At 39.8% G+C, this 27,792-nt stretch overlaps 1 protein-coding gene across 27 annotated transcripts in view; it reads left to right on the top strand.

The window, feature by feature from the left end:
• The window catches only part of FYN (FYN proto-oncogene, Src family tyrosine kinase), a 120,099-nt gene that overhangs the window by 48,680 nt on the left and 43,627 nt on the right, over nucleotides 1-27,792 (top strand). For 10 of the 27 annotated variants that reach the window (XM_035109105.3, XM_088667257.1, XM_088667252.1 and 7 more), the window contains 2 exons: nucleotides 7,128-7,200; nucleotides 14,159-14,245. The exons of 2 other annotated variants lie outside the window; for them this stretch is intronic. The gene's annotated coding sequence lies outside the window, so the exon portion shown is untranslated. Of the gene's footprint in view, nucleotides 1-7,127; nucleotides 7,201-12,174; nucleotides 12,316-14,158; nucleotides 14,246-26,762; nucleotides 26,925-27,792 lie in introns of those variants that run through there. 15 more of the 27 variants (XM_035109094.3, XM_035109101.3, XM_088667242.1 and 12 more) reach the window with 4 other exon arrangements.

Genomic DNA, 27,792 nt, shown 5'->3' with positions numbered 1-27,792 from the left:
AAATCTAATGCCAAATCACCTGACCCTTGAGTGCCAACACTGCGCACTGCAGTACCCTATTCATTTTCTTCGAAATATGATTGACTTGTGCAGGCTCCAAAGCACCGCTCCCATTCTGTCATTCCAACGGTTCTGACCACATAATTGCCATTACACTTATGATCAGGGCATCTGGGGGGCCAACCAAGGCAATGTGCAACATCAGCCAAGGCAGCAGGCCATCCCATGTCATACCCCTTTGGCCAAGTCATGTAGTATGGGCCCAGGCATGGTGTCCAATGCACAATGCTGTGAGCGCAGATCCACACACCCGCCCCGGTGGCCTGGAGAGTTGTTTTGCCACTGAGACTTTGGGTTCTCATTCACTTTCTTGCCAACTCCTACATACTTGCAACTGTCTGTGACTGGAAGCCGTAGTGCTACCTGGAGTGAGAAGGATACTATAAAACATGCCTGGTATTTTCATGTGTTTCTGGCAGTATATGTGGTACTCTGAAGCCACTTAAGAGAAGGTTGGATAGACATTTCTTCTATTTATTTTAAGGTCATGATTCAGTAGTGTGCTTCTGTTCATTTGCAGGCCATATTTCATTCATGACCAGTTCCTCACCACTTAATCTCAAACATGATCTACTTTATTATGAAATGTTTGTCGTTGCAATTCTTAGATGCGTCAAGATATGTATAGTATTCTCTTTGTTTTTCAAGGGTGCATTTTTGTCATATGAAAACTATCCTACGTGATAGCACCTGACATCTACCTAAAACAAGTAAAGTAGTTTCTCTTTCTATCTTGATTTCACCACTATAACATTTTGCATTGTCAGGAGAAAGATCTGGCTTGTCTAGACTTGTTGTATATAGTAATATTGTTGTGATGTTATAGTTTGCTGATGCTTGGGGAAATAGATAATTTCCCTCAGAAGATTCCTGATTGCTGCGTTTGGAGTCACCCTACTGATCCTACCTTTCGGTTTGGGCTTTCTTTTTCATATTATAGAACCTTAGTTATTGCAATTATTGTTTTAAAGCAAGATGTTTTAAATGCTGCCAGACTACAGCTTCCATCATTCCTGGCCATGCTTAATGCTACTGATGGGAGTTGTAGTTCAGTAATATCCAGAGAGGTTAGCCATCCCTGTTTCAATTGTACATCAATTTTTATTTTAATGTGAGCTGGGTTTTTGTATTGCTTTGTCATTTTCTGGAATCTTTTTGAATTAAGGGCAATCTAAAGGTCTAATAAATAATAATAGGTATTATCATTATGTAAAGCAACATATATCTGTTGAAATCATATAGGGCCCAAGCCTTTCCAGTGCTGCTAAGCATCTCTCATAGTTACAATTACATTAGTCTTTTCAGCATCTGTTGGTGCCCTCTAGGTGGAAAATTCTGTTTGTATTCGTATTGGATTTGAACTTGTTATTGTGTATGCAATTGTTTATATATTTTTAATTGTTTTGCTAAATCACTTTGAAATGCCTCATAGGAAATGATTCAAAAATGAAATAAATAATCACAATAATATAATAATACCATTTTGGGGAACAAATATTGATCTGTCCATATCAGTGTTTCGTCTGGACTGTTTTTAGGTGCTACCCATAAAATGAGTAGCAACATTAACAGCAAAAACTGAGAACTGTATTCCCAGAGATAGCTTGTGATTTTTTTCCCCACACTAAGCACTGAAGGTGGCTAACAATAAAAACATAACATAGATAATATAATTACAAATGATTTAAAGTACATAATAATAGAAATAATATTAGGGAATGCTTCAACTTGATTAATATTCCAAATCCAGAGTTTGGGAGTGAGGAGGAAGGGGGCAGAGGAACTCATTGAGCTAGAGTTGCTTCATAGCATCATGGAATTGTAGAGTTGGAAGGGACCCTGAGGGCCATGTGTCAGAGTTGCTTAAATCAGATTCAGTGGCCTTCAGCATTTCATGGTTTTGGTTTTCCATTCCAGATTTAATAAACCATACTTTTTTAAGCTGGGAAGAACTATCCTGGTTAATTTACCAACATTAAACCAGGGTTCCACATTTTGAGGTGAGAGGGGGAGATGTGAGCCCTGTGCGTGTTCCTGGTTTCATAAACCATGGATACTGACCCAGTATCTTCTGAATTAGCATGGCCTAGACTTGTAAACAAAATATATTGGTACCACTGTAAGGGCTGCCTCTTGGAATCCGAATATATCATATTGTATTTGGCTTTTATTCAAATTAGTTCCATTTTTAAAAATAAAATAAAAAGTGTGTGGTTATCTAACCAATTTCATCAGCAGTTATGGTAAGCATTTTTCTTTTGCAAAAGCTGAGCTACTGTGTAGCTAACAAGCTAATTAACATAAGCAAGATAATTCTTTGCAGATTTATTAGAGTTTCTGAGCAGAGCAGGAAGAAGTCAGAGGGAAATAAGAAATTCCAGTAATTATTGTTTTCTGCTTTGCATAATGTGATCTGAATGAAATCAAGTAATAAAACATCTCATTTATCTTTAGACTTTCCTTTCACTGTGGTTTGGGTGTAGAAGAATTCTAGGTCAGGGGAAAATATAGTTGTCACCTTGGTTTTCAAATCTATTAAACATGGGGAAACTCTTTCTCCTTAGTGTTTATAGCTGGGGAGCGGTGGACAGTAGAAATGCACACATTGAGGCTTTGGTTTATAATATATATCTATATATTTCTTTATCTGAGTTTTCTATCGACTTCAGTACTGATCTATCACAAAATACACTCTTAAATAGTAATCTGGCCTCCCAAAAATAAGTGAATCAGCATCAGTCTGTAAGAATATACTACTTATTGTTTCTTCTGTACATACAGCTGTACACCACCACAGCTCTTTTCATACTTAATTTATGTGCCCACTCTATAGTTTGCTGAACAAATCAGATATCACTCCATTGGTTTGTCAGCATAATCTTTTTTTAAAAAAAAACACACTACTAGTCTTGCTACTAGTAGTTCAGAAAACACAAGTCCAATATGGTAGGGGATGAACATCCCTGAATACAGTGGGTTTTGTTTCTGAGTATAACCATGCATAGGATTGTGCCGCATGTTCTTAAGTTACAACATCATAATTTGTTGATCAGTGTTTTTGGGTACTTGAAACAAAAATCAAGTACAAAAATAAAAGATTTCTACTTCATTCTTACAAAGCAAAGCCTCTAGAAGCATGTGATTCAACCATAGCCAACATATTATTTAAACACGACCATAATACATTAAAAAAAATCAAAATAAAACAGAGCAGCAGAAAAACAATGGCTTAGATTTGAAGAAGAAAAAAATACACAAATAGACAGAAGCTCATGGAAGGGGTTTTTCCTTTCCTTCTAAACACTCTCCCCTTTGTGCTGTGAAAAGGTTCCTGAACAGCATGAGAATGGCTTGGGGAGCTGGTGTTGGAAGAAGGAATTACCCAAAATCAGACAGAAGCATTTTGCATGAAGGAAATTCTCATTTTGCACAATTCAAACATTCACTTTGTGGTTCTTAGGATGCAAACGATTTCAAGTCAAAACACACTGTGAAAGCCAGCAACAAAAAGATCTGTCCCCACCCCAAGAGTCTTTACTTGATACCCAGAAGATGCTGGAAAACCTCCCTGGGGAGAGAGTGTCACAGGCAGAGCAGCTGTCACAGGTTACAACCTGCCTAACATCTAAAGAGGGACCCAAAGACTAGCCTCCAAGGAGGATCTTAATCGCAGGGCATGCTAATGTGGGATGAAGTCATATCTCGTGTGTGTGTGTGTGTGTGTGTGTGTGTGTGTGTGTGTGTATCAGTATCATTAAAACATAGATAACAGAACTCTTTTTACATATGCCGTACAAAATATATTTTAAAAACTCCCCTGTGAAGCACTCTTGCCACTCATGCAGAGACTCAGTTTTATTTATTTATGTATTTATCTTGTATATTTATGTATTTACATTCATATCCTGCCTTTCTTTCATCATGGAACACAAGGTGGAAATACATGTGGTTTCCAGGCAATCTCTCATCCAAGCACTGACCAGACAGAGGTATTGACCTCATGTGCCTTCATTCAGACCATACCCTGAGATATATTTAGAGACCACCATAACTCTTGCCTCCCCAACATCTGCCCTAGGTACTCAGCAACTGCAGCTCTCCTCACACTCTAGATTGTATCATGAATGTTCACTTCAAGGAAACGCCGTGACTGCCTCATGGCTTCTATGGAACCACCCACACTTTCCTTGAGATGTGTTATTTGGTGTAATAAGCTGATTTACTGATTTTTGTAATGAATTTTGTACTTTCGGGTTGGGTTTTTGTTGTTGATCTTATTCTGTTCACTGCCATAATATTTTTTTCTTAAAGTCAGCAATACATTTTTTCTGGGGAAGGGGGAAATAAATAAGGCACTTTTCAGAGTAACAGTATTGCATGTAGGGGCTTAAGGAAAATGCAGTTCCTGGATTGCTTTATTGTGCATCTCAATAGAGCCTCTTCTTGAAATGAATAGTTGAGCTGTGGCAGAGCATATGTGGAGTAGGCATGGGTGAGAAAAGAGCCATACTGACCTCTAATGAAGCCAGTCTATAGCCTCAAATTAAACTACAGTTTGAAACAAACAATGGTTTAATGTGAAGAAGAAGCTTGCTAGTTCACGGTGTACAGATGTCCCCATGGTGCTCCTTCTGCACTGCTGCTGTTTATGTACCATAATAATAATAATAATAATAATAATAATAATAATAATAATAATTTATTATTTATACCCCGCCCATCTGGCCGGGTTCCCCCAGCCACTCTGGGCGGCTTCCAACAAAACAGAAATTCTAAAATACAGAAATCCATCAAACATTAAAATACAGAAATCCATTAAACATTAAAAGCTTCCCTAAACAGGGCTGCCTTGAGATGCCTTCTAAAGGTCTGGTAATTGTTGTTCTCTTTGACCTCTAGTGGGAGGGCATTCCACAGGGTGGGTGCCACTACCGAGAAGGCCCTCTGCCTGGTTCCCTGTAACTTGGCTTCTCGTAGTGAGGGAACCGCCAGAAGGCCCTCGGAGCTGGACCTCAGTGTCCGGGCAGAACGATGGAGGTGGAGACGCTCCTTCAGGTATACCGGACCGAGGCCGTTTAGGGCTTTAAAGGTCAACACCAACACTTTGAATTGTGCTCGGAAACGTACTGGGAGCCAATGTAGGTCTTTCAGGACCGGTGTTATGTGGTCTCGGCGGCCGCTCCCAGTCACCAGTCTAGCTGCCGCATTCTGGATTAGTTGTAGTTTCCGGGTCACCTTCAAAGGTAGCCCCACGTAGAGCGCATTGCAGTAGTCCAAGCGAGAGATAACTAGAGCATGCACCACTCTGTTTATGCACCATAAACAAAACAAACCAATGTTATCAAAACCTGGGCTCCTGGGCTGATTCTTCCCAACAAACTACATGTGGTAACCAAGGGTTGTTCTTGACTCACCACTCATGGTTTGTTTGGAAAAGCAAACCATAAGCCTAGGTTGAGATGACACAACTCTGCCAGATGACACAGACCAGGGGTCAGCAAACTTTTTCAGCAGGGGGCTGGTCCACTGTCCTTCAGAGCTTGTGGGGGGCTGGACTAAAAAATTTTTTGGGGGGGATGAATCAATTCCTATGCCCCACAAATAACCCAGAGATGCATTTTAAATAAAAGCACACATTCTACTCATGTAAAAACACCAGGCAGGCCCCACAAATAACCCAGAGATGCATATTAAATAAAAGGACACATTCTACACATGTAAAAACATGTTGCTTCCCGGACCGTCTGCGGGCCAGATTTAGAAGGAGATTGGGCTGGATCTGGCCCCCAGGCCTTAGTTTGCCTACCCATGACACAGACACTCTGCTTTGCTTCATGGCAGTAGCAGGAGGTGCACCCTGGGAACAAGTACCGTACTCTGCTAATTCACATTAAAGCATAGTTCGTTTAATTAATGGTATGTGTGAACTGGGCCTTTGTGTAGGCCAAGCAAGATTATGCCTTCAGTCTTTAGGCATATGTACCTTAAACACAATTGTTATCCTTCTCTCAATGCTGAGGAAACAGTTTTGAACTACGGTAACTGTAGAGAATGTACTGTACTGTACCTCTGTTCTCTTCCTTAATCTTCAGTCATTCAATGGCATTGTACCTCTTTCTCCAACCACTCCAAGATCTTGCTTGCTCTGTTTCTCAGATCTCATACTACCACAAGTCACAGGCTCTCCTTTTCCCCAATGATTATTGCCATAAAAATTGTTCTGACAGTGCTGCTTGTCTGCACTGCAAGCTGTTCTGTCTAAGGAAAGAACTCGATTAGCTGTCATGAAAAAATTAGTTAACTTTGTTGAAATAGTGGCACCTGTCCATTTTACCCTTCTTAACAGTGCCCAAGTTATGCCATGTCTGTTTGTATGGCCTTCAGTAACTGGAAAATTGTTTCCAGTTATGATCATGGACTTATTGTATTGCTTATTTGTGATTTTGTATAACGACAAAGGGTAAACCAGTTGCAGCAAACTGTAACTTTACAGAAAGATACAATTGCAGCAGTAACAATTTGCTGAGTGTGGGAAACCAATTTGCAGACTTCCATTCTTACAACTACTTTGTTGCATATGATTGAGACACTTTATTGCTATGTGAAACACCAACATGCCGATAACGGAGCAAGTCTGAAGGAATGAATTGTATTTATTGTAAAACTTTTCCTTTAACAATATGTGAAAATTCCAATTATGCGGCATTGTCATTTTGAGGGGTATATTATTATTATTTTCATCACAGACCCTATGTTTTGTTAATAATGCTCAGAGTCATCTCAAGAGGAAAAATTAATACTGTGAAAGAAAGATTGGACAATGCCTTCATCCCCTGGTTCTGTTCTCTTGGTCGTTGGTAACTCCATATTGGCATTTTAAAAAAATCGAAAAACAGGTCAACTCCCTGTGTTGGTGTTATGCTCCAGTCCCATCATTGGTGTACAATGTTATACAATCCAAAGAATGTTATAAAAGGAGTTTTGTTAGAAACACCAGAGTTGTTCGGTACTGTGTAAGTAAATAATGATGGAAGTACATAACTGAGCAGTTCCCTCTTTTGTTGCAGGACCAGTCTTACAGAAGCTCTTGAAAAAATGTGGTGAATAAAAACTTGCTCTGTTTACAGGGGGGAAATTCTGGTAAGCAACTCTATTTCTTGTGCTTTTGTAGTTGTGCCCATTAAATTGTTTCAACTGCTCTGCTTTAATTTCTACTTAGATAGGAAACCTATAATTTTACAACGTTGGTTACTGGTGTGGGCAGTATTTTCCTCCTTTTCTTTTTTCCTTTATTTTAGTTTTGCATGAAGACTTTTGGGTTATAATGAGAAGTCTTGAAAGAAATCAAGCTGAGCCTGGAGGCAAGGAATGCACTAGACAGTTTAATTTCTGAAACAGCTTCCACTTATTGTGCTGTGGCTTTTATAAAGTACTTAAAAGCCTTGGAGCTAAAATCTAAGGGAGGAGTATTATACAGGTTTGCCTTAAAAAAGAAATTTTCTATTGCATCACGCAAACGAGTATTATGGTTCAGATAGAACTATTTTTAAAAGGTTGATATAAATGATTTCATAACAGTGTGGAGACTGACATACCACATCTGTTTCTTATCTCTTGTACCATTTCTTTTTTATATACCAGTAGGACTGATTTTGTATAATGTTACTCCTTGTTATATCAAACAATGGCATATAAAACTCCCTAGAGATGATCCATGCAGATTTCTCATTGGAGGAAAGGACTTCCCATATAATTCTACTTTTTGTTCATCAATTTCCAAGTGTGCTGACTGAAATTAGTAACTCTTGTTAGAGACTTGGAAAAAGGTGGAAGATATTACCGTAGTGTCTAAACAATTGGTTTTTTCCCCTCCCACCCCTCCCCCTGGACAGAAGAGTAATAAATCTATATTTGTAGATGGTAGTTGCCAGTCATCAGAGTATTCATTTGAATACTTTATAAAGGGGTGCCATATTTCAGCAAAATTGTCTGTATCAGTTGCCATCATTCAGGGCATGTACTCTCTTAGTTTTTCAGATAAAGCAATATGTTCTGCTACCATTGTGTGATGTGTAGGTGATCCAGTCATTTCCCATTTTTTCTTTATATTTTTTGCTGCTACCAGAAGAAAAATGATAAGTTCCTTGTGCAATAATCTGAGTGACTTTAAAAAAATTGTTAATAAACCTAGGCATGGGTTGCATTGTACATTGTGATTCGTACTTTTACTTATTTCCGTAAATAACCTTTCCCCAAATGGCTGGACAAATTCCCATGTCCATCACATATGGAAAGACATGCCAATTACCTTGCACCATCTCCAGCATGCTGAAGAGGATGTTTTCTCTATATAGCTGAGTCTTATAAGTGTTAAATGCCATGTATCTATTAACTAAAAAAAGCCCAAGGGGTAAAACATCCACAAGCACCACTTTGCTCTCTCTTTTACCCTTTTGCTGCCTGCTCAGCAGGACTTTGGATATCTTACATCCTCTGCCATCAGTTTTCACCCTACACAACCATTCAGTAGGATTGCTCTGCAAAAGCAACATACATTCATTTCCATATCACATAGCGTGGCATACTAGTGCCTTGACATAATTATGTGATTTATTTAAAGATATTTATGGCTTTTCTGTACGTTCATATGCACAGCCTCAACAGTAAGGATGTGGCCTCAGTGAGAAAACTACACATTGCTTGCTGACTAAAAGATCTCTCCAGGTTTTTCTTTAATCTCTTTGGCACATGAATTATGAAAACAGCATTGGAGCTTGGTGTGATTTTAAAAAAAATGAATAACACATGATGAAATATTTTTATTGGGTTGCTTATTAATCAGGTTGCTGAGCTCAAATTAAGACAGAAACCTGGGAAAGTATCCAGGCTGACCAGTGACAGGAACTGGAATAATGATGCTCATGTGCTAGGTTTTTTTAAAAAATGCCCAGGAGGACTTTCATCATAGCTATTTAAAAAGAAGCATCTGTTCTATGTATGTATAGCACTTGGACTTAGGATGTGCTCCTGCTTATTGTCGCATTTCTCAAGGATCATTTGGTTCTGATGGTAGTACTGAAGAGAGATAATTATGGGTAAGATAGTTGTGGTCATTGATAGGATTTGTTCATATAAATCATAAGATAAAAAGCTTATCTAGTATGATATTGAATTGATGCACAGTTTTATATTAATACTGTTTCAAAGGGTGATTCTGTATTTTTTCTAATGCCTGTTTAGTATTTTAAATACTATGAACAGGAACAAAAAATACTTATTCAATTTAGCATTTTATTTTCTCAATAATAAACATTTGGTATCTTAACCCTCCATCAGTAGAGCATCTTTAGCCAATTACCAGTAGCCATTTTCAAAATGAAGGCCCCCAAAATGAAGCAGGGGACAAACCATAGCACAGTAGTAAGGTCATGTGTTTTGCGAGGCTGAAGTCCCTAGGTTCAGTCTCTGGCCTCTCCAGCTATAAACACTGGGTAGGTAGTAATGTGAATGCCTCTGCCTGAGGGTCGAATCAGATGCAACATTCAATGTAGGATTAAATTTAATATGTCCAGTTATTTTATTCTAAATAACATTAATAGGGGAGAAGGGAAGACCAGGATTGGGGCCATGGAACATGGGGAAGGAGGACAAGCCTTTTCCCCCCTTACCATGAACCTTATGAAGAAGCACCCCCCTTGAAGCTGTGGTTAGCCCCAAAAAGGAAGCTGTCACTGACATGCTGACAGACGTTCATGCTCTAGGATTCAGCTGCTTCCTGTCAGTGATCTGGATCTCAATGTGCCCAACTTTATGAGTGGTGGTCAATTAAATTTTACTCAGACCAGATCCATTTTAATTATTGCCCCTAAGTTATGTTCTAGGTACATAGTATGTTAACACACACATTCGTGCTGAGACTTCGCTGTCAAGAGTGGCTCAGGATTTCATGTCCACCATGACATGTTCCAAATATATTTCATGCCACCCATGTTATGGTAATAACAACTTGGAAAACAACATCAAACCTGGGGTTACATGAAATACATTCAACAAACACAACAAACACAAAGACGTAACCAGCTGTGCATTCACATAAATAATGCTCTTGTATATTTTCCATAATATCAAATATTTCTCTTACACATAATCAGCACATAAAGTTCAACAAAGTAAACAGAAGTCCCAATAGATCAGTTCATTCATAAGGTCCAAATATTTGCTAGTTTCTATTCCACGTATGTCTTAGTATATTCATAAAATCCAAATGGGAGCTTGCTACAGTTCCACAGAATCTTGACAAGGATTTCCGGAATAATGGCCTTGTTTCGCCTTCCTGGGCTTCGTCAGTTGTACATGTTCTAAATAATATAAATGAATACAATGTCCTATTCCAACATATATTAACAAATAAAATAATAATAATATAAACAATTGTACGGTATGTGCACCTTTAGTACAATTGTTTATATTGTTTTTTATATTGTTTGTTGTACCCATGTTACGGGGCAAACTCTGGACTTCTCATCTTTATCTCCCCTTCTTTTAAAGCTCTCACTTAGGATACTTTGTGAAAAGCTTTGATTTTAAAGCCAAGTCTGCCTTCATAGCTGTGCCAGCACAGAATTACATCCTATATGGGGTTGAGGGAGAGAGGCTGTGCCTCCAGATATTGTTGGGCTCAAGTTCCCACCATCCCTGGCTATTGGCCATGCTGCTGCTAGGAGTTGGAATTCAACATTGGAGGACCCTTGCCATGTGGGGTGATATGGCACAGGAGAGCCCAGTGCAAACACCATGATCATCACGATGTTGCAGTGAAACTGTCATACATCTAGCATGAACCCAGTTGAGAGCACATAAGTTGATTTTTTCCTTGGTGTGCAATCTGTGGGCAAGTTGCAATATGAAGGAACAGGGTTGGTGAGTATTTCTGGAGAGCTTGGCAACTAGCCTGAATAACATCTTGTATATCTGACATCTTCGGAGGATTTTAATAGAATGGAATATCTTCTGCTTTGCACTTGTGGGGGCGAGGGAAGAACTGTGCTAAGGGTTAAAAAAAAAAACCTGCCACAAAACCGAAAAGATTTTGCTCTCTGAAATCCAAATATAGTTTCCAGAGTTTCCATTTAATATCCTTAGAAGTGGCTTGAATTGTAGATTGACCCCAGAAATTATGGTTTCTTTCTTGTCCTTTCTTTAATAACACTTCTCTTTAATATGCTTAGAAGTGGCTTGAATTCTAGAAAGACCCCCTTCTTTCTTTGCCATTTTTAAATTAACATTTTCCCTTTAACATGCTGACTGACAGAGCATCCATTTCTAAGTATTAGGTTTGTCTGTATCTGCATTCCTTCCAGTAGCACCTTAGAGACCAACTAAGTTTGTCATTGGTATGAGCTTTCGTGTGCATGCACACTTCTTCAGATACACTGAAACAGAAGTCACCAGACCCTTATATATAGTGGGAATGGGTGATTGGCTGATAGGTGTGGTAAACCTGTTAACGACTGCAATTGGTCTTACAGGAAAAACATGCAATTTATTACCAAATTTAAAATCATGGAGAGACCTGGTCTGAATAGAGACATTGGATTCTTATCTCATTATACATGTTAAAGCTATTTTAGCCATCTCACCCCTTGCTTTTTCCTATAAGACCAATTGCAGTTAACAGTCATCAACAGGTTTACCACACCTATCAGCCAATCACCCATTCCCACCACCCTTCTCAGTAAGACCCCTCCCCACCCTCTCACTACTGTATATATAATGGTCTGGTGACATCTGTTTCAGTGTATCTGAAGAAGTGTGCATGCACACGAAAGCTCATACCAATGAAAAACTTAGTTGGTCTCTAAGGTGCTACTGGAAGGATTTTTTTAAATTTTGTTTCGACAACGGCAGACCAACACAGCTGTTGTTGTTGTTGTTGTTGTTTAGTCATGTCCAACTCTTCCTGACCCCATGGACCAGAGCACGCCAGGCACTCTTGTCTTCCACTGCCTCTCACAGTTTGGTCAGACTCATGTTGGTAGCTTCAAGAACACTGTCCAACCATCTCATCCTCTGTTGTCCCCTTCTCCTTGTGCCCTCCATCTTTCCCAACATCAGGGTCTTTTCCAGGGAGTCTTCTCTTCTCATGAGCTGACCAAAGTATTGGAGCCTCAGCTTCAGGATCTGTCCTTCCAGTGAGCACTCAGGGCTGATTTCCTTAAGAACTGAGGAGTGAGAGAGAAGCCCTTTTTTCCAGAAGTGAGATTATGTTTGTTGTTCATGCATTTTGTACACTTTACCACTACTAACAAGAGCTTTAGCAGTGGCTAAGGGGGGGGGGGAGGCGATGCTTTTAAATTATTTGTCATCTCAACCCATTTCGATGGTTTATTTATTTAAATCTCAATAAATCAGTAGTAAAATCCCCAAGTGTATTATCTATTATTAATCAGTGCGATTTTGAAACTTGCATCACTCTTATTTTAGCTGTACTCCTTTTTTCCACCCTTGTTTTGATTAGTATTTCCAATAAGACTGGTGTGATATGACTTAGGGGCTGCTGCACCTACCTTAATCAATACCCAGTAGAGGCAAATCTGGAGAGGCACAGTATTGGGACTGGATTGCTTTCTACTCAAGTGGAGTGGGAGGGGGGATGAAGAGCAGGGGAAGGTGCACCTAAGCCTGAAACTTTATCCCTTCTTCGTTTCAGGAAATAACTAACAGTGCAATTCAAACCCACGATCTGCCAGGATAAGGGAGTTGGGATTCAGTGGATCCTAGATCTTCCTGGCTTAGTTGGGGCTACACCAGTAGAAGTCCTTCACCCTGGCTAAGCTGGTGATGTGCCAGAATAAGGCCCTCAGCTCAGCTCAGCTGGTGGAATTTAAGCTGGTAGAATTTATACTGATCAAAGGCCCAAAAAAGGGACATGGTCAGTGCAGGATGGGGTAAGGAAAGACATACCTATTCTAGACCCCTTTCGGCTAGGACAGGTGATCTAGTAACCCAGCAGAATTTAGCTGGCAAATGGTAGTGTCTGTCAAATTTCTCCCAAATGAAGTTTGGAATGGGGTATCTTACACTAGCGTAACTCATGTAATTTACACAGAGTTTCTATAGTTAGGATTGGACTGTTGGAGCCATTTTAATGTAGGCCTATAGAACTTGAGAAGCATATTGTACTTTCCAAATGTTCAAAGCAGCTCACGTTATCTTAGGAACAGCCTACTAAAGTAGATTAGTGTTGTTATTCTCATATTGCAGGGGCAAAGAAGTAAAAAAAAACCTCTCAAGTTCCCATCCAGTTGGGGCCTCCTGCAGCAGCTATTTAGGAGCAGCAGAACTGTACACGCTTCTCTGGGAGTAGGTCCCATTGAACTCAGTGGTGCATACTACTGCACTGTTAAAAACCGTTTCTGCAATTAGTAAATGAGCGAATAACGTCACACTTCTTTTGGTCCTGAGCTTGTTGCTAAAGCAAGGTTTAAACCAGCAAATTTTTCTAACTCATTCATCTATTTCAGATTTGGCTAATCTGATGTTGTTGGACTCCATCTGCCCCATACAGCATAGCTAATGGTCAGGGGTGAGGAAAGTTGGAATTAAACATCATATGGAGGGCTACAAGCTAGCTGCCCCTCCTCTTGCTTTATGTGTTATAATACATAAAGCAAGTTATAATCCTGTTTATCATGTGGAATATAAACTGAATTAGATTTGAAGACAATTATGCATGAGGAAATACAGAAAATCTTATATAAATAAATAGATCCATTTACTATGACTCTTCAAATGCTCAATGTAGTTTTCAGGGTATATTTGAATTCAGTCCAGATGCTTAAGTGTAGTTTGTAATTTTTTATTTTATATTTTATTTGCATTGATACATGTACCTGGCAATCTGGGAAGATCTAACTAAAGAGATTTTGTGTGTGTGTGTGTGTGTGTTCACAACCCTTCAGTATATTTCCAAACTATAGGAGGTTCAACCTATATTTCATTAATCCATTGGTTTAGTGAAGGCAAAATAGCTATCCCAGTCTAAAACTTGAATTTGTGCAATCACCTGTGTTCTAAAAGTATTTTTGAATTATTTCAGGTTTACAGCAAAGTATGCAGATGAACTTTTACAGAGCTGGCACTGTTTTCTTCTGTGCACAAGAATGTGAAATACCTTCAGAAAAAGGTATTTTTCACATAAGTGTCAATGTTTGCTCTGCTTCCATAGGAAATTTATTTAACTGTCAGCTGTATGTAAATAGCAGTTATGATCCCTTGTCTGCTGATGTGACAGCTGCAGACATGGCTCCTCTGTTCAAGACAACTGTACTATAGAGGATCTGCATTTAAATATCAACACAGGCTGCCTGTACGAAGACACATGTGCCACTCTGTTTTCTCATCAGTACTTTGATTGCTTTAAACCCCATGGGTAATTAGCATGATTGTTACTCAGAATATGCAGATAATCAATTAAATTAAATGCCACTGGCATTGGAAAAAGGTCAAACCAGGTTTCCCTAGTTTTTTCACAACCCAAACAGCTTTGAGGAAATAGTGTGTGCTTGTGATGTTACGCGATTCATTCTCTTTTTTCATATTTCGTCTTGATTTGGATTCTGTTCTAGTTGCTTGATAATATTTTGTTTTAAAAATGAAAGTTTCTTTCCCCAAAAGTAATTGCACATTTATTCAAAATCTGATTAAAACTATTTGGTTTCACTGTTGACAAAATTGATGAGCTTCATGCAGTGATTCCAGCTCTTCAAAATCTGATAGTCATTTACACTCAATTTCAGATACATGTTGTCCTATCCTACACAAGTTGACTTAATAATGTTTACTTCCAGCCACAAAAGTTGAACCAATATTTGTTGTTATCTGTCTATCTCAAGATAAAATTGAGTACACCTTTTAAAAATGAAAGTTGTATTGCTTACCAAAAACGTTTCCAAATATTTTGAGGACTCTATTATTCTTTTGATGAGAAAAGGCTGTGCTGAATGTTCTCCAATAAGAACTTTTCCCCTGAAATGAGTTGTGTGATACTGTCTTAGGGGTTTAATTAGGTGGTGGTTTTGGGGTTCTGATCCCTACCTTGAAAGAGCTTATCATTTGGGGGGGGGCTATTTTAAAGTATATTATAAATTTTATTATAGATTATATGTCATGATTGGCTATTAGGATACAATTCACTTTGCAAATCAGGATTTTAAGTTTGCTGGTATTGCTACATTAGGTTTGTTGCTTATGCCTTTTGTACATGTATGCATTATCTCATGAAAGTGGAACATAAAGGAAAACTGCTTTAATATAAACTAGTAGTTATTGAGATTATATGTGGGGTGCTATGAACAGGCATTATGAAGTATTGAATTCAAGAGATAAGGTCATTGTGCATGTCATCACTGAGTATGTGATTAAGCTGTAATTAATGTGCTAATTACATAAATTGGTTCTTATTCTAAAGGTTATAGGGGAAATCAAAATTCATGAATATGAATCCTTGAATAATCTAGAAATTGTAGAATGCACAACAGATGGGGGCAATGAGTACTTAATTCCTGTTGGTAATGAAGAAGGATAAGGGGTTATAACTATATAATGGAACACAGGAGGAAATCATACCTCACAAACAAGTGTACTGGGGCTAAGGGATTGATTGTTAAGAAGAATGAATGCCTAGTGTTATTGGAGGATACGGACACTTCCTAGTTGAAATGTGATTAAATTGCATAAACATTGTTCTTTAGATGCACTCATATCTTGCTTATCTCTTACTACCATTTTTCTCTCTGCTTAGCACCTATTATTGATCCTACTTGTTTAGGGAGGTTTTTAATGTTTGATGTTTTATTGTGCTTTTAATTCTGTTGGGAGCCGCCCATAGTGGCTAGAGAAACCCAGCCAGATGGGTGGGGTATAAATAAATTATATTTCTACTACTACTACGGTACTACCTGCTCTTCCATTGTGGTACTCCGCTTCTTAACTACCTTTCTCCAGTTTGCCCACTCCTTCTTTCTGAGGCAGGCTTTGAGTTGAGACCTGATGGTTTCACACTCCCCATCTCCTTTTCCTTCTAAAGCCCTGGGCACATGTCTCTGCTCCATTTGTATCTCCTGCACATGTCATCTTCACCACTATTAAACTACCTGTGCTGGGAGAAATCAGTCTTTAATGAGAGTCATGTTCAAATGGCACAAAGAAAATGGAATACAATTGTTGTGGGACACAACTTTACTCTTACACCAAACATTGGGTACTCAGGGTTCTCACACCCCAAAGTTGTATGAGTGACACTGGCGGAGGAAGAGGAGTGGGGAGGGAGCGCACTGCCCCCGGCAGCATGATCCTGGTGGGGTGCCATTGTGGCTGCTCCCCCGCCCGTGCTGGGCGCCATGCACCCGCAAGCGGTGCGCCACGCCCCCAGGAAGTGTGCCGTCCCCGTCCCCATCAGCTCTCCGCCCCCCCAGTGCCAGAGCATGAAGCTCCACCACTGATGAGTGAATTTCTCCTATTCAATGGAATGCCCTTGGCAGTAACTGCCACCTCACCCCTGATTCTGTTTAACCCAATTCACTGAGAGGAACCTTTTGACTTTGAGGGGAAGAAAACCTTGCATACATTGTGTACACACAAAGAAAGAGAAAGTTTACACTTAATCTCACTCTGACCTTTTTAGCCCTGTTGGAAAAACCCATGCACCAATATATGCCTTTCCTATTCCCATTTTCTTAAATAATTGTTAAAGTTAAATGGATGTGAAAATCATATGGCTGGCATTTTATTACGACATGCATACACACACACACACACACACACACATGCAGGCATAATTAAAGGGTTCTTGCCTAAAGAAGTATTCGAAGAGAGATAATTTTGAATTAAGGCTTAATTACCAAGATACATACCTATTAACTTCACATGATTTATTTTTTTCTAACTTGCTTGGACGACTAGTTGCATTTAATCTGAAACTGTGCTGTTCTCCTCAGACTCATTTCTTCTCCTCACTACTTTTATCAGTCATCACATTTCACGCTTTGAAGTTGGGGAATTCTCAAATTTATTTTTTTAAAAAAAACAATGAGCTCTGAGAAATCCTGCTGTGCCTGAGGTACAGCATGGCTATACAGTATGTGCTCCTCTGCTAACTGCCAGTATAAGGCAATAGTAATTTGGAAGTGTCAGTATTTAGTGTAAAATTTGTGAGTGAAACCTGCTCTACTTTGGGAAAACAGGAGGAGACAAAAAGAGCAGATAACTCTTGGCCTTGAAATTTGATTAATTGGACTCAGCCTCTGTGCCTGGTAATCTGAACCCACTAAATTAGAAAGTCCCTTTTGTTTTAAATAGCAAGTTCTTCTTATACCAAATGAATGGCATTCTTCTACATAGCAGTTGCGTGTTCAGTAAGCATTGCATGTTCATCACAAGGTCTGGAAATTATATAGTACCCAGGAATTCCAAATTTAGTTATCTCCAAATCCCATTTCTCGAGTAGTTTTTCAAATCATGGCTTAGCACAAGCATCCCCAAACTTTGGCCCTCCAGATGTTTCGGACTACAATTCCCATCATCCCTGACCACTTGTCCTGTTAGCTAGGGATCATGGGAGTTGTAGGCCAAAACATCTGGAGGGCCGCAGTTTGGGGATGCCTGGCTTAGCATGAATGTGTGGGAGTGTAGACTCCAGGAGAGGAGGTTCAGCTACTTTGCTCCTCCCTCTTCATTCTACTACTATGAGCATAAGAAGAGTCAGCTGGATCAGGGCAAAGGCCCATCTAGTCCAGCATCCTTTTCTCACAGTTGCCAACCACAGTGGCAGCTTAGTGCTATGGACTAACGTATAGCTTAATTAATCATGAGCTGTATCAAAGGCTTACACTATGGTTTTCCAGCTTATTATTTGCCAGGGAGAGCTAAAACCATTACCACATTCTCCTCTGGAAGCCTTCGTGCTCATGTGGTCATACTAAGCAAAGGTTTGGCTTGCTGTGGCATGCGAATCAGGCCATTGTCACTAAAAAAAATATCAATTTTTGTAGCAATGTGAGGGAGAAGAGCAAAATCCACTGCAACACCTCAGTGGGATAGGTGCTTTTGCATGTACAAGGTTCATCTTCTGTTCTGACCATCTCTGGTAGCAAGACTGGAAATGATCTCTGCCTGAGGCCGGGGGGCAAACCTGCCACTGAAGATTTACAATAGCCATTTGCCATTTGTCTGACTTTGTGAAATACAGTTATTATGTTTTTACCCCTGAATCTTGCAGTTCATTGAGCTGTGACCCTCTCCCAGCCTTACCTTGCTTCCTACAGAGATACAATACCAGGGCTGAAGTCAAACCACCTGGGTTCACAGCAAGGACAGATGAAATGCCATTCAGTTCCCAAGTGTGTGGAATTGTTTCAAGAGCACTGCATTTAAATAGGTTCTGTGCATTTTCAGAACTGTTGATGCATGTAAATGCATGTAAAAATATCTACAGGTGAAACGATAGTTGACTTTCTTTGTTGCATAATTATTGCACTTTTTTCTTACTCCCCCCCTGTGTCTTTTTGGCAACCGTTCCTTACCTTGGGGAAAGAAAGAAAGAAAGAAAGAAAAGAAAGATCAGAGGTTTTAAAATCAGTTTGAGCGGGAAGGCAAAATGAACCTTGGCAAAGTTGTTAACCTACATAGGAATGGTGTGTGGTGTGTTTCCTTCCGCTTTCTCACGCTTAAATGTAACATAGGCATTACTTTGTGGCACCCAATGTAAGGCTAATTTGCCTCATTTGAATCTAAAAAGGAGCCCACATCCTTCCTGTGCCCTTCAGAGAATTCTAAAAGGCTCTGCAGAGAAAACAGATGTACGAGTATGTATCACTTACAATTAGGGACGACATGATTAGGTTCTATGCTGAAGAAACTAAAGGACAAAGCTGCCCATGCAGAAAATAGGCTACTGAGATGATGAGGGGTGCTGGACACACTTCTGTTTACTTTTTCTTGCCGCAGTGATTAAAAGCATTTAAAACAGAATAGCTACAAACAAAGCCAGAGTATTGATTGTTATGCTTCAAGAAAACTCAGTTCTAAAGATGAGAAAACGTTTACAGAAATATTAACAAGAATGGACAAAATTAACTTCCACCTCTCTCTCTCTCTCTCTCTCTCTCTCTCTCTCTCTCTCTCTCTCTCTGCTTCTTTTTTGGGAGAGGGGGATTAGTATGGGAATACAAGCTTGTGTGTGTGTGTGTCTACTGTATCTATCTTAGACTGTTTGCAGGGAAGCTGCTGTCCAGCTCTGTAAAATGTAACAGCTTAACTAAAGTCAATTTTGAATGTGCACATTAAGGTGAAAAATGAAGACTGCATTTTGGGGAGAAGATGATACCATATCTTGCTGGAGCAGCTCTGTGGATTGGGAGTCAGGTGCACCATGTTACAGTTGTTTCATTCTTTCCTGTAGGACTCCTACCGGAAAATAGCATTCATGAATATCTGCTTGGTCCCTAGCACATGTGCTATTGGATCCCACGGGTTCCATTCTGTCCGCCATGATATTTAACACCTGTATGATGACACTGAGAGGCATACCTGCCAAGTTCCTGCCGAAAAAAAAAGGAATCGGCAGACCGGAAGTAGCACTGTCGCCATTTTGGAACTGGGCGGAGCATGCTCAGAAGCGACTTTTGATGCTGCTCTGCCCAGTTCCAAAATGGCCGTCACGCCGGAAGTCGTGCCGCGGCCATTTTGGAACTGGGCAGAGCAGCATCAAAAGTCACTTCTGAGCATGCTCCGCCCAGTTCCAAAATGGCCGTCACGCCAGAAATCGCTTCTGCGCATGTCCAGAGACTCCAGACATGCGCAGAAGGAGCCTCCCCTGGCCAGTAAGTAAACCGGGGAAAAACAAAAAAAATCTGTTTTTTCCAGCTGGGAACGGCTGGAAAAACAGGGTTTTCCCAGGGAATACGGGAGACTTGGCAGCTATGCTGAGGGGTGTCATCCGAGGATTTGCAGCACAGTGTCATCAGTATGCTGATGCTACTTGGCTGTGTCTCTCAGTTCCATCGGAATTAGGAGATGCTGTGCAGAAACATCCCAGGCAATGCTGGGATGGCAAGATATGGTTGTTTTTGAACCAGGATAGTCAAACTTCAGAAATCTATGCCTGGGTAACCTTGTGACTATGCCACTGCAATGCATTGTACATGGGTCTGCCCTTGAAATTGGTCTGGATGCTGCTGCAAGTGCAGAATGTGGCTGTATAGCTGTTGGACTATAACACTAATTGTGAAAGGATTGTACTAGTTACCTGTAAGGCACTGGGTTCTATTCAAGGTGTTAGTATTTGAAGCATTGGATAGTTTGAAGCACAGATGCCTGCAGAATCACCTTCTCCAATACTGCCAGCTCATACGCTAAAAGCTGTGGCGTTGACCCTGCTCATGGCCCCATCCATGGGCATGGCCTGTTTGACAGTGACAAGAGATATGGTCTTCTCTTAGATGTCACCCCCAGTGTGGAACCCTCTCCAGGTATAACTGCATTTGTTCCCCCCACTAAGAATTGCACTGTTAAGAAAATGACCCAATTGCTTAGAAGTCTTTGAATGTAGTGAATATAGCTGATTATCTGTTATTCCTTGACTCTTGTCCTGTGCATTCTGAAATGTGTGTGTGTAAAATGTTGAGTGAAGTTTTTATGGTTTTAATTTTTTTATAGTATTAGATGATAAGAGTTTCACGCTCCACTGACTGAGCTATATACTTTGACACAACTTTGTTAATATATTCAGAAATGTTTATCTGAGTGTTTATTGTTGCTATATTTTTAATTTTATGTAATTGTTGCATGACATATGCTCTGATATAGACAAAGATATATCTCAATGCAACCATGTTAAACAGTTTAAAGATGGAAACAAATAAAAATATGTTACAATTAAGATTAATTGACATACAAACAATGTATTATTTGGGAAACTATCTTAAGCATGGTGGTGACAAATCTGATTAAGATCTGGCTAAGACTCTACCTTCTAAATCTAAACTTAATGAATTAATCTACTGAGCAATCCTATTAATGCTTTAATTACTGTTAAGAAGGCAGATTGAATTTAGCAGATTGAATACATGGAGACCATGTGTGTGTATGTACATATTCTGAGAAGCAGCCTCCCCCAAATCCAAACTGTCCTTAATACAAACTGCCCTGGAAGTTTTGGACTGAAGGCAAGTTAGCTGAGCAAAGGAGAATTCAGTTTCAGAAATTTAATTTTGTTTCTGTATAAGCTAAAGTGCATATTTTTGACAGTTTCTTCTGTCTTGTGCTGGCTCATCCATACTTCTGTTTGTCCCTTGATTTCTAGTCACAGGTCTGATAGATTTTAGTCTTTTCCTGCCGCTTTCCCCAGGAATACCTGCTCTTTACTGCTGAATCGGAACAAACGTCAATCCGCAGAAAACCCGATTGGCATTTGTTTTCCCAGGAAAAGTGGCAAGATGAAAGAAGAACTTCTCAGACCTGTGACTGGAAATCAAGGGACAAACAGAAGTCTGGATGAGCTCTTAGTGACTACCTTGAATCACATCAACAATTCATAATTTTTCATAATGGGCAAAGATGGAAAGCTGTTTGACCTAGTTCATGGGCACTTTGAGAGTTCATAAATATGGGTGAAAGTACAGTGGCTGCTTAGGTAGCATTTTGTACTCAGTTGCTGTTAATAACCAATGTGGGCATTAGCCCCCATGTACCATCTATTAATAAGAAGCAGTTATAAGGAAGAAGCAGTTATAAGGAAAAAGTGATTGGGAAGCCAGACTCTGTGAGTAAAGTTTTTGCAACATGCAGTGGAAAAAACTGAGACCAGAACCACTGATTTCTGCTAAGTAGTTCTGAAGGAGCTGAACAGCAGAAACATGCTGCATTGCTTAGTCATTTGAATTTTGTTTAGACATGACATGAGAGTTATAAAAAAAAGCCATAGCAAGTGTAAAGAAATGTTAGAAGTTGTGTTGGGAATGTGTGTATACACACAGCTGCCTTTTGTAGTTTGCTTTTCTTTACAACTTTTAGTAATCCATTGTTTTATACATTTTTAACTGAATATGTAATTAAAATTACTAAAGGAAGATCCACACCAAACATTTAAAACACATCCAATGTGTACATTTAAAACACATGAGTTTTCTGAAAGAATCCTGGGACTTGTAGTTTCCCTGTCATGGAGCTACAATTCCCAGTACCCGTAACAAATTATAGTTCCTGTAATTCTTTGAAGCTATGCAAAGCAATGAGATACGTATTGATAGGTCACTATTAAAATTGAATGTGTTTAATGCCTTAAGACATTAAAGTATACATTAATACTAATTAGTTTTACTAGGTGGACAACCTAGCTCTTGTTGCAGTGGTAAAATGCAGGCTTTAATCCATGGGTAGGCAAACTAAGGCCCGGGGGCCGGATCCGGCCCAATCGCCTTCTAAACCCAGCCTGCGGACGATCTGGGAATCAGCATGTTTTTGCATGAGTAGAATGTGTCCTTTTATTTAAAATGCATCTCTGGGTTATTTGTGGGGCATAGGAATTGGTTCATTTTTTCTTTTCAAAATATAGTCTGGCCCCCCCCACAAGGTCTGAGGGATAGTGGACCGGCCCCCTGCTGAAAAGGTTTGCTGACCCCTGCTTTAATCCATGTAAACACTAACCAAAAGGTTAAGAGGGTGTATCATCTATGATTTATTTATTTTTTGCTGTAGAATACATTTTGGTAGGTTCTTCGCCTGGAATGCAGAAAGATATGCAAGCATAGGGATTGAGCAAAATAATCAGCTGATGGGTGTGTGAATGGATTACTCAGGACGGCACCAGGGCTGACTTCTCTTGCCTTACTCTGGCACTGTAGGAGTTGCCGCAGTGCCATTCCTTCCCATGCAGTCAGGTGACATGGGAATCCCATGACCATGCAGCAGGAGTTCACATAGGGACTTAACCCCAAGCATAGGAAGAATACTCTTCTTACATGGGCTATGTACACACCATACATTTAAGCCACACACACCCAAGAATCCTGGGAACTGTAGTTTGCTAAGGGTACTCAGGCATGCAGCTCTGTGAGGGATAAACTACAGGTCCCAGGATTCAGGGGGTGCTTTAAATGTATGGTGCATATGCAGCCCACATCGGGAGCTCTTCATATTATCCCTGGCAGTGTAGGAAGGATCAGTGCTGCTGCCACTACTTTACCACAGGCATAATGCAAGGGCCAAACTCTATTTTTGGATCCATTAAGTTATTAGTATGCTTTTGAACATCTATAGTACAACTCTGATTCTTACTATGTATTCATGGGAGTCACTTGGGGGGCCCTTTTAAGGGGCAAAAAGTATTTATAAAATGATTTGTAAATCCAAAATATCTGCCTCCTTGCATAAAATCCAGGTAAATTAAGAAATTGGAAGAGTAATATATATTGGATAATAGGGACGGGGGGTGAGATTCCAAATTACATTTTCTTGGAGGTTCAGTCAATCCATATAGAAAATTCTATTAGCAAATAAACCTTTAGACAGCTGACATTATACTTCATTTAACCCTGGAAGCTGAAATACATGGTTCAGCTTCTAGATAAAGTACATTCCCACTTATTCAGGGTTTTTCCCCCTTTCTTTTAATAGAGTTTATAGTTGCTGCTCCTTGCACTGTGCTGCCTGGGATTTTTTCCAGGAATCAAAATGAGCTAAAGACAGCAGCTGCCATGGGGCCAAACAACTCCCCTCTTTCCAACTCAGCCACTACCCACCCATACACTCATTGATGGGACTAAAGTCCCTGGCTGTGGTCCCATGTAAAGGAGCACAAAAGCCTGCACTGTGTCCTTAAAGCTCACTAAATGCACATGCTGATGGATGGATTGCCAGAGAGGGTGACTCCTATAACAAAAGGCCCTTCCTTCAAGAGTTCTTCAAGCTTGCAATTTCTATCCCACCTGAGAAAATCAGACATGCACTTAAGTCCAAATCTGCCCAAACTTTAACTTTGCATTCTTCACAGGTTATATAGCACAACCAATGATGTTTAAGACTAGTAAAGCAATGGCCCCTGCAACACGCTCTATGTGGGGCTTCCTTTGAAAAGCACTCACAAACTTCAACTGGCTCAAAGAGCTACAGCCAGATTGCTGACTGGGGCTGGTTACAGGGAGCAGAAAACTCCCTTATTAGAAAAAGCTGCACTAGCTACCAGTCTGTTTCTGGGCACAATTCAAAGTGCTGTCCATCTGCTGTCACCAGCATGTAAATGTTTCTGCTTATTTAACAATTTTTACATATTTAACATGGAGCTATTCCCATGGTATTTCCTTCCCAATGTTGCTATGTTTAAAAGTCCAGTTTCTTTGGAGTTCCAGCATGCTAAGAAATTACACACACACACACACACACACACACACACACACACACACACACACCAAAAAAGAAGAAGAAGCGTATCTTTTTTTTTTGCTTCTTTTTGCAGTGTAAACAATTGCAGAGAACAAAAACCAGCAAAGCTTGTACTTTAAAAAGTATTCAAAAGGATACATTTGTGCATATTATATCATAATACATAAAGATAATGTGAATCTTTTCCTTAGTTTTTTTATATTCTAGACAAAGATTCATATCAAAGAGGTTTAAACAGTTCCTCTTTTCCTAAACTTACTTGCTCCCTAGAGTTTAAAATGGAGCCAGCTCATTGTTATAAGTCATTTTTGTCTTTAAGCTCATAACAGTGAATTGAGTTTCAGGAGAATAAACCTGCAGGGTGAAGTACATTTTACTACATATTCATACACATCCAAACAGGCCACTGGAGCTTCAAATATTTTGTTATTATAAATGGGTAAAGTCCATTATACCCTATACCCTATAAAATGTTGACAAAATGCTTTCATTATCGTCCTTAGTAGCAGTTGGAGTACCAAGTAACTAACATATGAAAAGATTACTGTTTTAGACCTCTCAGGTGTATATATTTTGCTGCACGTGTTGAAACAGGCATCCACTTCTGAGGGAAAGAAGAAGTTCCCCTGTGACACTATGGCACTTATCAGCTCTGGTTTTTGTAAAACTGGTTTAAAACAGTTTTAAGAAACAAAACTTTCAGTTCAATTAATTGCAGGCATCTTTCTAATCTGACTGATGAGTTAGTGGACCAAATGGTGAAAGCATGATCTGAACACATGTATTGTAAGTTATACACCCCATATAAGTGAATGGAAAAGCCAAATAGCACAAGTGCACTGCTAGTACTATGTACTCCTCATTGCTAATTGTTCCATCACTCCTGCTTGTAACTACATCAGCTCCTCCTCCTCCACTCTCTTAACCGATGCATAGAGCAAAGGGGATTGACACTTGCCATGATGGCCCCTAGATAACATTTTCCCAAAGAAAGTCGTATCCTGGAGCTGCTAAATGCCCCATGGAAATGACTATTGACTGTTTAGAAGGGCACTTAAAGCCTTATTTTTGCCAGGAATTTGCAATTTTTCTGGTTTTGTATTTTGTCTCTCACTTGTTTTATTGCAGTCTATTCTGTGCACACGTTTCTGTGTGCTGCTCTGGTTCTCCAGAAGTGGCTTTGTCATGCTGGCCACATGACCTGGAAGCTGTACGCCGGCTCCCTCGGCCAATAACGTGAGATGAGCGCCACAACCCCAGAGTCGGTCACGACTGGACCTAATGGTCAGGGGTCCCTTTACCTTTATTCTGAAATGATAATGCATCATTGATTTGCATTTGTTTATACAGTAATCTGTAATAAGCTACTTTGGTAACTAAGAGTGGCATATAAATGTAAATAGTTGAGAGTTAGTGGTAAGGAATCATGTGGAGCAGCTGTATTTTTCACAGAGAAGTAATGAGACTGCACAGAGAGGCTCACAGTGGCATTTTCTCCTCATTCTTAGTATCTTCATTGGGGGTGTGTGTGGAAAAAAGTGACCAAGATAATTCCCTCCTTTTAAAGAGTACAAAAAGCTTTAAACTTTTGTGAAAGCAGTGTGAAAGGGTACAAAGGTGTGTCTTTTGAATCTTCCATTAAACTTCCCTTTTTAGTGCACAATAAATATGATTGGGCAAATCAAAGTGACCTTCTAAAACTAAGGGCATAACTTAATAAAAGTATGAATTTGAAAAAGAAAATAATACATCTTTACAATTTATATATTTCTGCTTCAAAGAAGAGTAAGCCTCCACTCTTTAAAAATAAAACAGACCTACTCCGTAGCTTATACTAATTAGTGCTCCATGATATAAAGGTTGCATAAGTTCTTTTTATAAAATATAAATAGATTTCCGGGGAAATGACAGAATCTGCCTGTCTTGCAGATGGATTTCAATGGTGCTTGCTTAAACAAGTTTGCTGAAATTACTCTCCTTCCAACTGAACACTGCTCTTTTCTTTGACTGAAACTGGTACAAGCAAAGAGAATGGAAAAAGAATTCACTATTAACAAAACAAAACAAAAAAGGGAGGCCCTAACACTCATAGAATTATCTGGCAATGAAACTCTGTTCAAAATGGGAAGAGTTGGCAAAGTGGCCTTTTGTTGGGAGCTTGGAGGTGAGCCTCCTTCTCTTTCATTTCCTGCATTGGAGAGTTTTTGATTACGCCTGCTCAAACAGCCACTTTGTGCTAATGTGTTTTCTTGTGGATTTGCCAGGTGACCCCCTGACTCATGGGCATCCTGCCAGTTCCACCACAGCGACTGTTCCTTAAACAAGCACAGCAAGTGAAGTCAGTTTTTGCTACTGCTGTCCAGATGGAACACTGACTTTCCTGTTCCTTTTCAGCTAGTGGTGAATATATCCTAAGGTTGTTTTTGGTGAGTTGTTGTTGTTTTAAAGTACTACCTCAATGGTTCTCAGAATGCCAAAAGAAAGAAGATGACTTTTGATGATGGTCTGCAAGATAATTCTTCTTATTCTTGATCACTGCATCACCCAAAATACTAGTGGATTTTCATCCCATGGAGTGCTCTACTTTGGTTTCTTCGGTTTCCTTCCATCAGCTTCTTTCTGTGAGGCTTATCTGTACATATAAAATGAAGGATAGCTCATAAGCTACAGCATTTGTTCTGGAGAGGGGCAGTTTTGTTAACAGGAAAAGGTGATTGTGTGGGTTTATTTCTAGTGTGTGTCCTTCTCCCCACTCCACCAACACCAGAGCAAAGGCAACACATCCATAATTGTAACATTGCTGTTGTCTTGCTCTGTCCATACTAGCTGTAAACATCAGTGCCAATTAGGGGCTGAATAAATGCTGTGAAATGACACAACATAACCGTAAATTTGTTCCATGTAACATAGATATGGAAAGTAGCAACTGAGAGAAGCATAAAAGAAAACGAGGAAAGGGCATACTTGACATGGTACAATAGATAAGTCTTTCTTTCTTCCTTTCTTCCTTCCTTTCTTTCTTTCTTTCTTTTCTGTTCCTTCTTGACAAATGCCAGGAAATTGTCTTCTGTGGGCAACAAGGACGTCTTTTCATGTGCTATTTCTATAGCAGGTAGAGGTGAGAGGGGATGCGGGTGGCGCTGTGGGTTAAACCACAGAGCCTAGGGCTTGCCGATCAGAAGGTCGGCGGTTCGAATCCCCATGATGGTGCTCGGTCCCAGCTCCTGCCAACCTAGCAGTTCGAAAGCATGTCAAAGTGCAAGTAGATAAATAGGTATCGCTACAGCGGGAAGG

Source organism: Zootoca vivipara, chromosome 3 (assembly GCF_965207765.1).
Source record: "Zootoca vivipara chromosome 3, rZooViv2.hap1.1, whole genome shotgun sequence".
In the NCBI taxonomy this organism is placed as follows: Eukaryota; Metazoa; Chordata; class Lepidosauria; order Squamata; family Lacertidae; genus Zootoca; species Zootoca vivipara.
The sequence above is the reverse complement of the archived record's forward strand: the minus strand, read 5'-3'. Positions and strand labels throughout refer to the sequence as shown.